At 35.6% G+C, this 11,409-nt stretch overlaps 1 pseudogene; it reads left to right on the top strand.

The window, feature by feature from the left end:
* Nucleotides 1-626: 626 nt before the first annotated feature.
* LOC120132442 lies at nucleotides 627-10,122 on the top strand (annotated as a pseudogene).
* The last annotated feature ends 1,287 nt before the right edge of the window (nucleotides 10,123-11,409 follow it).

The raw sequence follows: 11,409 nt of genomic DNA, 5'->3' as shown, positions 1-11,409 counted from the left end.
TGAAAAGGATAAATAATTAAATGATCAATGATATAATTTACCTTTAAAAAATTAATAATTTACTGGCCACATGACTACTAACCCTTATAAACACTGGATTGATCTAAAACTAACTAAATCTAATCTTTGGATGTAATACCCTAAACCCAAACCAAATATTCGGAGGATCCAAGATTCGAGACCCTAACTATTATGTCAAAATCTTTAATACCTTGAGTAAGCTTCGGCCCAAAGGACCTAAACATTCATGTACCCGGTCCGACCCAAGACGGTCCAATCATTCACAATCACAAAAATCGTTTTCAAACACCAGACGCCAAGAGTGCGCGTGGAAATCAAATTCGTGAAAGTCCACGAACACTGGTTCGGGAGCTAGTAATAGTACAGGTGTAAACTGGAAACCAAATTCCTGAAGTCCCCACCTTTACCTCTATCTCGCCGCCCCAATCCAAAAACACCCAAACCTTCAAAATTTCTCAGTTTCTTGTCTTCCTCAAAATTTCCTTTTTCACAATATAGAAAATAAATAAAGTAAGCTCATTTAGTGTCTTATTAAGTTATCCCATCACTGGGTTCCTGCATTTTTTTTATTGGTTTTTCTCTTAATATATGTATAATAATCATATTTTATTAATTAGATCATTGTCTCCGTATTTTTCTTATAATTATTGATTTTGTTACTGGTTCTAGATTTTGAGAGGGTTTACGAGCTGCAATCTTTTACTCCGTGGAGACATTATATTTTCGGCTAGTAAGTTACTTTGCATTATATAGTTTTGTTTATATGTTCCGTTTGTTAATTGAATTCCCATTTTTGGTTAAAACATTTGCTTCCCTTGTTTGTAACTTATAACATTTGGTTTTTATTTTCCCTCATGTTAATGTGTGAAATTTAGTTTAATGGTGAGTATGGACTATTGTTTTTTTCTTTCGTTTTGGTAGGTTTAGGAATTTTGATTTTACCACACACAGCTGTCAAGTGTGAGGATTGTTATGCTATAAGATTGGTTTACCCCCAATTTTGCTTAGGTTACCTCCCCTACTGGTTGAGAAGCATTGTCAAAGAAAAAGAATAGCCTTTGAATCGGAAAATAAAATAAAGAAAAATAATACTCTTGATGCATGTGTACAACTCTGGAAATATGGTCTATACACTGAGTTATGAGGCATGGTGTTTCCGGAAAGTAGAATGCTATAATCCCATTTTTTTCTTGTGATATTTGGGGTGTTATTTGCCTAACATTTGAGCTAAATTTACTAATTTGGGTGCATTTTGAAAAAGTTTTACTGCTGGCTCCTGAAAATTTTTAAAGGTTGGACTTGAACAATATTGTTGCCTCCACATCAAATGAGCAACTTATTGCATTCTGCATGTTTTGAAGTTCTAGTGTATGCTATTGGATTCGATATGAATGAATTGGCCAAAATTGTCTTCACCAGGTGTTAAAAGTGTGCAGTAGAGAGTATTCCTAAGTTTCTCCTGTTACCACATAGTTTGAGGCAAGAAGTGAAAAGAACTATGTATTCATATTTTTCTTAAATCTGTTTAAATGTCTTGATTGCTGCTGTGTTTCCGTGCACTACTTGTCACCTAAACTTTTGATCTTTTGCTTTACTGTTTTTCAGGGATTTACTTCTTGCTACTGGCCATGGATGCTAAAAGTCAGTCGGCATATAGTGGACAGAGAAGGATGCTTCCTCCACCTCCCAGAATGTTCCAAGATCGTGAGGAGCTCATTAAACATGTGCGGGACTTTGGGGCTAACCAAGGATATGTAGTGACTATTAAGAAGTCGAGGAAGGACAGAAGAGTTATCCTTGGATGTGACAGAGGAGGCATTTACCGGAATAGGCGGAAGATTGATGAAAGTAAACGCAAAAGGAAAGCATGCTCAAGACTTATAAACTGTCCTTTTGAGGCTATAGGAAAAAAGGAAGATGATACCTGGGTTCTTACCATTAAAAATGGAGAGCATAATCATGAGCCTCTAAGAGATATGTCAGAACATCCTTATAGTCGTCGTTTTAATGAGGAAGAAATTAGGCAAATCAAATTAATGACTGAAGCTGGTATAAAACCACGTCAAGTGCTCAAGGCCCTGAAACAAAGTAATCCAGAGTTGCAGTCAACCCCAAGGCATTTGTACAACCTCAAAGCCAAGATTCGTCAAGGAAATTTATCAGGTTAGTCTCCTATTGTTATTTTCACTATTGTATACTTCTGTTTTAAATTGAAATAAACTGTAATATGTACTTTAAACCAATGTTGTCAAGGTTGCAAGGCGTACTCTAGGTGCTTCAACCCGTACATTGCCTCAGGCGCTCGGCACAAAAAAGCTCTAGCCTGAGTAAAGCATAGAAAATGAAAGAAAAAAGGTGAACAATGAAAGAAACTAAAAATAAATTTAATCCGGGGTGGGGGAGGTTTATGCCTACCGCCTTAGAGAACTCTAGGTGCTTCAACCCGTACATTGCCTCAGGCGCTCGACACAAAAAAGCTCTAGCCTGAGTAAAGCATAGAAAATGAAAGAAAAAAGGTGAACAATGAAAGAAACTAAAAATAAATTTAATCCGGGGGGGGGGAGGTTTATGCCTACCGCCTTAGAGAAAAGTGTGCCTAGTGCTCCTGACCAAATGCGCCTGGCCTGAAAGGGTACGAGGCACTTTTTTTTCCGAAAAATGCTAAGGCGCTAGACTTAGGTGTACCTAGGAACACGCCTTGTCAACACTGCTTTAAACCTGGCCTCTCAAATTCTGTTTGTTCCTAGTGAGGTTGTTATTTGTTGCTTTGTCGTTTATCATCCAAATGGTCAGGCAGCTTTGTAATCAATATCAACCCAGCTATTATAGATCTATCAGTTTGTCATAGCTGGGAGCATGTCCTATCATAACTTATATTCTACAGTGACAATTAAGGTTTTAAATGATATATCTATTTCCACTCCCACTCTGGTAAAATACTTTTGAAAATGAGTGTATTTTTCATTTCTTGAGATTCTTCTTTATAGTAGGAATGTTTTCTTGCAGAGAAAAAATTTCAATCATGGGGGCCTAACAGAAATGTTCCTGTGAACTCTAATAGCAGTTCCGCTGGAGAGTTAAACCAAAACAACCAATCGGTGAGTTTTGATGTGAAAGAACAATTAGTGTGTGACATTTCCTGTTTTTATTTCTTGTTCTCTGTATGTTTTAGCATGCATCTGTTTGTATTTCTATGTGTGATGTGTTCATGTCTGTCCTCTACTATCATTCTGGTATCTACAGGTAAAAGTACCTAATTTTATTGGAGGGAAATTTGTGGGTTCACTAGGTTCCATGACAATTGACGTAATAAATCCTGTAAGTGAATGAGCTAACTTTGTTATTTGCTCTTTCTCATCCTTTTTGATACATTTTTTACATCAGACATTTTAATTAGGCAACACAAGAGGTTGTTTCTCAAGTCCCTTCAACTACATATGAAGAGTTTAAAGATGCAGTTAATGCAGCCAAGCAAGCTTTTCCCTCTTGGAAGAACACACCAGTTACAGCTCGCCAGCGCATCATGTTCAAATTTCAGGAGCTCATCCACAGAAATATTGTAGGGATAACAGAATCCGTTTTTGTTCATCAATTTATTGTTTAAACGTAGTTTATTTCATATTCACAATCTTCAGTTATTCCCCATTCTCCTCAGGATAAGCTTGCAATGAATATTACAGTGGAGCAAGGCATGACATTAAAGAGTGCCCATGGTGATGTGCTGCGTGGTTTAGGTAGTCATTGCTGATCCTCCATTGATTTTGTTCCATGATCTTAAGAGATTGGGTCAACCATTTTGAGGTCATTAGGTTTTATTTCTTGCTTTATTCTTTTGCTTGTAGAGATTGTTGAACATGCTTGTGGACTGGCAACTCTGCAAATGGGAGAGTTTGTGCCAAATGCCTCTAGTGGAATTGATAAATTCTGCATTAGAGAACCACTTGGTGTTTGTGCTGGGATTTGTCCCTCTAACTTTCCTGCAATGATCCCTTTGTGGGTATGGTTTGTTGCTCCTTGTTGCCTTTCTTGATTTTTGGTTCTTCATCATTGTCTAGATTGTAAGCTTCTGAATATTGTCATGCTTCCTTTTTCTTATTGTTCATATGTGCTTGGTTATCTTATGCATTTCAACATTCTCCTATCACGATAGAGGGATTCAGAGTCTAAGATGGGGCTGATTTGCTAGTTCTCCAGTGGCCCCTTCTTTATGTGTATTGTAGCTTGTCTAGTTCCTTTAAGCTCTTCGTATTCCAATATTGAAACCTTCTTTGTGCCTCTCATTGTTTCCTTATTATGACATTTTTCTATCTTTTCAGATGTTTCCTATTTCAGTTACTTGTGGGAATACATTTATTCTTAAGTCGTGCAAAAAAAATCCAGGTGAACCTTTTCGTTCTAGCCTTTTTTATTTTCATTGATATTGGGGCTGTGGCAATTGAAACTTAATTTTCTGACACAGTACAATTTTATATATTTTCCTATTGAACAAATGAAGTCACCATCCCTTAATGTTTTCCAAAACTAGGCTTAAGTTAATAAGGTGGTAAGGTTCTTTGATTGAAGTAATATCTTAAGGTTCCATCTTATGTTAATGTTGAAGGTTTCTTCAAATATTTATATATCAAGTGACCGAGTAAAACCTGTGTTCCTTATCCCTGTTATTTTTCTTTTCCATCAGATATTAATATTCAAGTGTAATAAAATTACTGAGTTGACGTACTCCTTAAAGAGAAAGGGGAAAAAAGAAGAGTTCATATAGTAATGATTGAACAATGTGTAATCACCTGTAATCTTGTTGAATACATTCACAATGGACATTTATGTTTCTTGTTTTTGTTAAGTGTGTTAATGATGTCGAAACCTTTTTCTTTTCCTCCTCCAGGGGCTTCAATGATCCTTGCAGAACTAGTAAAGGAGGCTGGTTTACCTGATGGTGTCTTAAATATTATTCATGGAACCCATGTATGCTTTACTTCTTAGGAGCCTTCTATTTTTGTTGTTGTTAAACTTAACATCGTAAACATGATAGAGAAGTGAATTGGACATCTCATGATTATTACATATATGTTGCAAGAGAGTTTGTTTTCCTTGTGCAGACATTCTGGTTGAATACTTGAGTTAGGATTTGCAATAAGGTCAAGTATTGGTATGGCATTATCAGAAGTATTGCTATGGCATTTATATGTATAGTCTTTTGGATGGCTATTGCACGTACTGAAATTTATATGTATAGTCTTTAATCTTTATTGGATCCTTTGCCTTTGCAACTGAACCGGATCTAAGAAACACTAACACTACCATACAATAATATCAGTTTCATCTCGTTTTTGCTCAATTGGTTGGATTATTATATTAAATTTAATTCGTAATTTGATCTTTTAAGTATATATATATATATTCACCTTGAATGGGATTTTTTCTTGAGAGAGATGGCAGTAGAGTGCAAGACCCAGTGCCATCTATACCTGAGAAACATCATTAACATAATCTTTTTATTCTATGTTTCCCCGACTTCTACCATCTTTTTTTCTTACACAACTGGTGAGTTCCAGTTTTGTTTTTAGTTTATCTCTGACTAGATTTCTGTCGATATGCAGGATATTGTCAATTATATTTGTGATGATGAGGATATAAAAACTATATCTGTTGCTGGTTCAAACATGGTAAGTTATATAAACAATTTTTTTGAGGTGAAACACTTCAGGTTTTAACTTATGATTCGACTTCTGGTCTCTATGCACACCCCCAAAATAAAGATGAAAGAAAAATTCAATTTCCGTGGCGACAATCTGTTGATTGATTTATTATACTTCATTTTCCTTCTATGCCTAGGCTGGCATGCATATATGCTAGGGCTGCAGCCAGAGGGAAACGAATTCAGGTATTCTCTCTCTCTCGTCCTCTAGGTTTCTATTGTCGCTACACTCGATTGAAAAGAAATTTGTATATATTTTAGCAGTTAACTGATTCTTCTGTTGACTTTTTAGTCCAATATAGGTGGCAAGAACCATGCAGTTATCATGTCTGATGCAAGCATAGATGCTACTTTGAATGCTCTAGTTGCGGGATTTGGAGCTGCCGGGCAGAGATGCATGGGTCTAAGTACAGCTGTTTTTGTCGGAGGTTCAATGCCATGGTATTATGATTTCTTTACCTGGAATGTTTGCTTTCCCCAGCTACTAGGTGAAGAACTAACGGGCAGGGATGAAGATGTGAGACCTATTCTCTCACACCATATTAAATAGATAACTAATTATCCCAACATTTTGAGGAAATACATAAGGATTGAACTTTTATATTGATGTTCTAAGAGGTTTTATCCTGTGTTTCTATGGTAACAAATCTGGACTACATGTGTGTGTTCATTGTAACTTAAAAGTCTTCCAAAAGTTTACCATTTGTCAATTGAACTTGGATGCAAGCAGAGTTATCTTCCTGTGAGGTGAACAATTCTATCCAATACTTTTCCTCCATAAATCTGCATTGCATGTCTTTTCCTCCAGCCTGTAGTTTAACTCTATTGGAATTAATATGTTTGTTGATAAGTAGAAAGGTATTACAGTTTCTTTAATGAATCAAAACCTAATTTATGCAAAGAAGATATATCAACTTAAGTGTTTTCCTAACATTTTCAGGGAGGAAGAACTTATTCGGCGTGCCAAAGCACTCAAAGTGAATGTAGGATCAGATCCTGGCACAGATGTTGGTCCAGTGATTAGTAAAGAGGTAAAAGACCTAGCTTCAAGACTTCTCAAATTTAATCTACATTTTCAATGAGGACTGAAGTTGTTGGCAGACTCCTCTTTTAACTCAGAATGTTTATGGAAGTCGAAACATGCTTCTGCAGCTGACTACTTCTGCATGTTCATTGTATCATGCATGCTTTAGATGCCACAATCGTAGTCTATTATTCCTTTTGTTTCATGCCGTTATTGCTTGTTGATCTTGCAGGTAAAGGATCAACTAAACAGATTAGTTCAATGCAGTGTGATGCTGGTGCTAGACTTCTTCTTGATGGGAGAAATATTGTGGTATTCATTCACTTCAGCCCTTTTCTAAGGCAATTATAACATCTTTGGTATACTAGCATTTGTCACATGCACTTCATTCTTTATATTCTTGCTTTTAGGGCTTAATCTGCTTTGTTAGATTTTTAGTAAAACTACAGTGTGTTGTTTGTTATCAAGTGATTGAATATTGACTTAATACAACATATGTAATCAGGAACATCTTAGAACAACGGCTCATATGCTGTGCCATCCTGGTCCTAATAATGATTCTGTTACTTAAATCTCTAGAAGTTTGCAAATGATACTGAGCTTGTTAGCTTTCTTTTTGTTGATTAATAGTGTAATTCAAGGTTCATCTTTATTTAGATATTGCTGCTGGTTCCAGACCGCTTGTCGTTTTTAATAATTATGAGCTTGTTTTTCTATCTGACAGTTTCTAGCTTGTATTTTTCCTGATTATTTCTTATAGTTCTAATGTATTGATTCAGAAGATCCTGGAATTTGATTTTACTAATTTCTATAGTTACTGGTTTCTTTCTCCGTTTCTAGGAAGCTGGCTTCTTTAGAACCTAACTTGAAATTTTCCTGACTCTAATTTTGCAGGTTCCTGGATATGAGGAAGGGAATTTTATTGGTCCTACTATAATATGCGATGTTGCATCGAATATGGGGTGCTACAAGGTACTCTTTGTGTGTACGTGTGCGTGTGCGTGTGCGCACGCTTCCTGTTCTTACATTCTTATAATGAATGAACTCGAACTATTTATGATTATCTGTGGGTGAAGATTTAAGTTGAAAGACCTTGGTATATTCTTTGACCACACTGTATCTTGTGTTGAGCAGGAAGAAATTTTTGGACCGGTTCTCCTTTGCATGAAGGTACCATATGATTTTTACTTCAGCATTCCTACTAAATATGCGGAATTGCTTGAACTTTAGCTAACAACTTTCACTTCTTCAACAACCAACAGGCCGAGAGCCTAGAAGAGGCCATAACCATTGTAAACAGAAACAAGTACTTAACTCAAAGTCTCTTTATCTTCTTTGCGGCTTTGAATTTTTTATATCAACATATCATTCCATCTTTCTACTACAGCATGATCAACAAAGGGCATTTTCTAAGATGCCCTTGTATACCTTTGTCCCTTACTTGCCTAGCTGATGTTAACTATGCGACTCGCCGATTATTTTCTTTACGGACAACCCTACTAGATATTTTTTGCTTGTCCTAAAAATGGTGGGGTTTTTTATCCTCTTAAACCCCGAGAAGAATTTTAAATCTTGGAAGTGTTTGTCTAAAATGCAGGAGCAATATATGCATTCTTCTCATTGAAGTTGAAATTCACGTCTAAAGTTTGCATGGACTTGTTCATATCCCACATTTTATTCATGTTTAGCTATTTTCATAGGTCTGTGAATGGAGCCTCTATATTCACAACATCTGGCTATTCTGCAAGGAAGTTTCAGAATGAAATCGAGTCTGGGCTGGTAAGTAGATCCTGTTGTTTTACATCAGAAAATAAAGATCTTTTCACTTGAACGATGAATCTTATTTAATCCCATTTCTGATCCATTACCATGAAACAATTGTCGTTGTCTACCTCGAAATATGTACGACTCAGGTTGGGATCAATGTTCCTGTTCCAATGCCTTGTTCCTCTTTTAATGGACCGAAAGCATTTTTTTCCGGAGATAATAACTTTAGTGGTCGGACATTCTCTTCCCTTCCACATTACTGTTAGTTGACCCGCATTCAGAAGTGTGGTTCCATCTTTCTTTTTATGAACTGCAGGAAAGTCGGGTGTGGATTTTTACACTCGGATCAAAATGGTGGCACAGCAGTGGAGGGATTTACCAACCCTAGGAGTGTCATCAGGTTTGCATGTATCGTCTGAGACAGATATGACAAGTCGGGGAGTCTCTTCGGCAATGCCTCTGTCATCAGAGAGAGATTCACTGTACCAAAGAGTTTCACCGGCCATGTCTCAAGAGTCGGATGGTAACTCACCAAATCAGGCAATATTGCTTTCTGTCACTGCAACTACCGAGAGGGGTCTACCAAACCCAGTGATTACATCTCTGCCACCGGCTGAGGATGATTTACCGAATCATGGAGCATCTCTTGTGCCTCGGACATCTGATTTGGAAACGGAAAACCAAGCCACATCCCAAACCATGTCACTAGAAAGAAAGAGTGACCTATCAATCCCAGGATTGTCATCAGTAACACCCCATCAATCCGAAAGAGTTTATAAACCGCAAACATTACAATGGAATGAAGCTTCAACTCTAGCGTCGCTAAGAACCGAGTCTCCTCCAGCATCCAAAGGGATTTATATACCCATGACATCTCGTAGGAATGGCAATGCAGCTCCAACTGTTCAGATGTCAGACACTGCGATAGGTCTAACTCAGGAGCTAGCATACGTGCCAACATCTCATAAAAACAACAGGATGGTTTCCGTTTCAAACAGGAATGAAAACTTATCTCCAGCTTCCGACCGGATATACGTGACAGCAACTTCTCACTTGAATGCCACCATGGGTCAAAGGATTCAGAGAACCAATGCTTCTCTGTTCCCGACTTCTGAGCGGATATATGTACCTGCAACTCCTCACAGGTCTGATCACATGGTTTCAACCTCTCAAAGGGTCGACGCTGCATTACATCCAGGTTCCGAGAGGTCGTACATGCCATCAATCTCTCAAAGGAACAATAACATTGGTTCGGCTCCTTCGGTTTCTCACCAGCCGGACCCGATGCCACAAAATTCAGAGAGCATGTACATGGCTCCGATTGTTCAGAGGATGTATGGTCAGAATACAATAATATCTATGGATGATTATCCTAATCAAGGACCAACTATGACTTTGCCAACATCACAGATGATATAGGATTTTGCTCTTTGTTTCATTTTAGGTTAACTTTGCAGACAAATTAATGTAATAACTAAAGCTTGTGAAATGTTGATTTATAGTTATTTAAATGTGTTTTTTCACATGCAAATTAGTATTTTTCCCAGATGTCTTAGAATTTATATGAAGGTTTACATTGGTTTTCAAAATGTAATTGACGTGACATTTTAGTTTATTTTACTCGTAGTTTCTTTAATAGACTTCGGCAGTATCTTTAATAGACTTCGGCAATTTTGGGATTGAGGAGAATAATTAATGAAAAAATAAATAAATTTAAGGGTAAAGTATTCCCTCATATAAGTATTGTTTTATTGAGTTCTTGACTATTAAAAGCTACAAAATAGACCCCGACTATAGAGAGTTACCTTATTGAGTCTCTCGACTATTAAAAGTTACAAAATGGTTATCCGACTATTCATTATGTTCCAAACTTTTTCTTTTCTGTTAAAAAATAAAAAGTCGTATGAGCTGGACGTTAACATGCAAACTGAGATATGATAGTCGTTTGAGATTATGAGATCATATTTTACCGTATCTTAGTAGGTTAACGTTTAACTCAGGTTGTCCTTAATTTTTTAATAAAAATTATGAGTTTGGACTATAATTAATAGTTGGGTGACTATTTTGTAACTTCCAATAGTCGATGAACTCAATAAAATAACTTTCTCAACAAAATAATATCTTATAATTAAGGACATACGTTACCCTAAATTTAACACTTGTATACGATTGTGATGAATATGTCCAAATTTATTACAATATCGATTATTGAAATATAAAATTAGACATAATACAGTTTAGGTCACTCAATTATCTTTGGTAACAAACGAGACATTATTTTCTAAAAAAATTATTAACATATCATTTAATTAAAATTTATTATAAATAAGTCATTGATCGTTAAAATTAAAGCAAACATTTTTTTTGTCTTGATATAATAACAATTTGTCTTCAACATTTATATATTTATATTAATTTTATCCTAATTTAAAATGATTTAATAAATTTAATTTTTCATATTTGAATTTTTTTTTATCAATTTTGCTTTTTTTGTGATATTGTCAAACAAAGTGTGTTGAATTAAAGCATCAATTGAACAACTCACAAAATTTTTAAATATGGAGGTTTAAATTTATTAAATTGTTTCAAATTAAGATCAAATTGATATAATGTAAAAGTTTTAGGGACTAAAACTATTATTATACCAAGTTATTTCATCATTTCGTCCAATATTTAACGAAAATAGCCTATTTATAACCATTTTTAATTCAACAACTTGCATGATCCAAAATACCAAACTACCTTAGAAGTTAAAGAGATAATTAAAGTCCCTGAGATCTCGAGTTCGAGCATCAGTTCTTGCAAAGGTGTTTGAGCATATTATGAACTAAATTTTAAAAGCATTTATAAATTTTATTAAAATATTTTTAAAAGATAAATACATATTTTCTAAAAAGTATTT

Source organism: Hibiscus syriacus, unplaced genomic scaffold (genome assembly GCF_006381635.1).
Source record: "Hibiscus syriacus cultivar Baekdansim isolate YM2019G1 unplaced genomic scaffold, ASM638163v2 tig00110562_pilon, whole genome shotgun sequence".
Lineage (NCBI taxonomy): Eukaryota > Viridiplantae > Streptophyta > Magnoliopsida > Malvales > Malvaceae > Hibiscus > Hibiscus syriacus.
The sequence above is the reverse complement of the archived record's forward strand: the minus strand, read 5'-3'. Positions and strand labels throughout refer to the sequence as shown.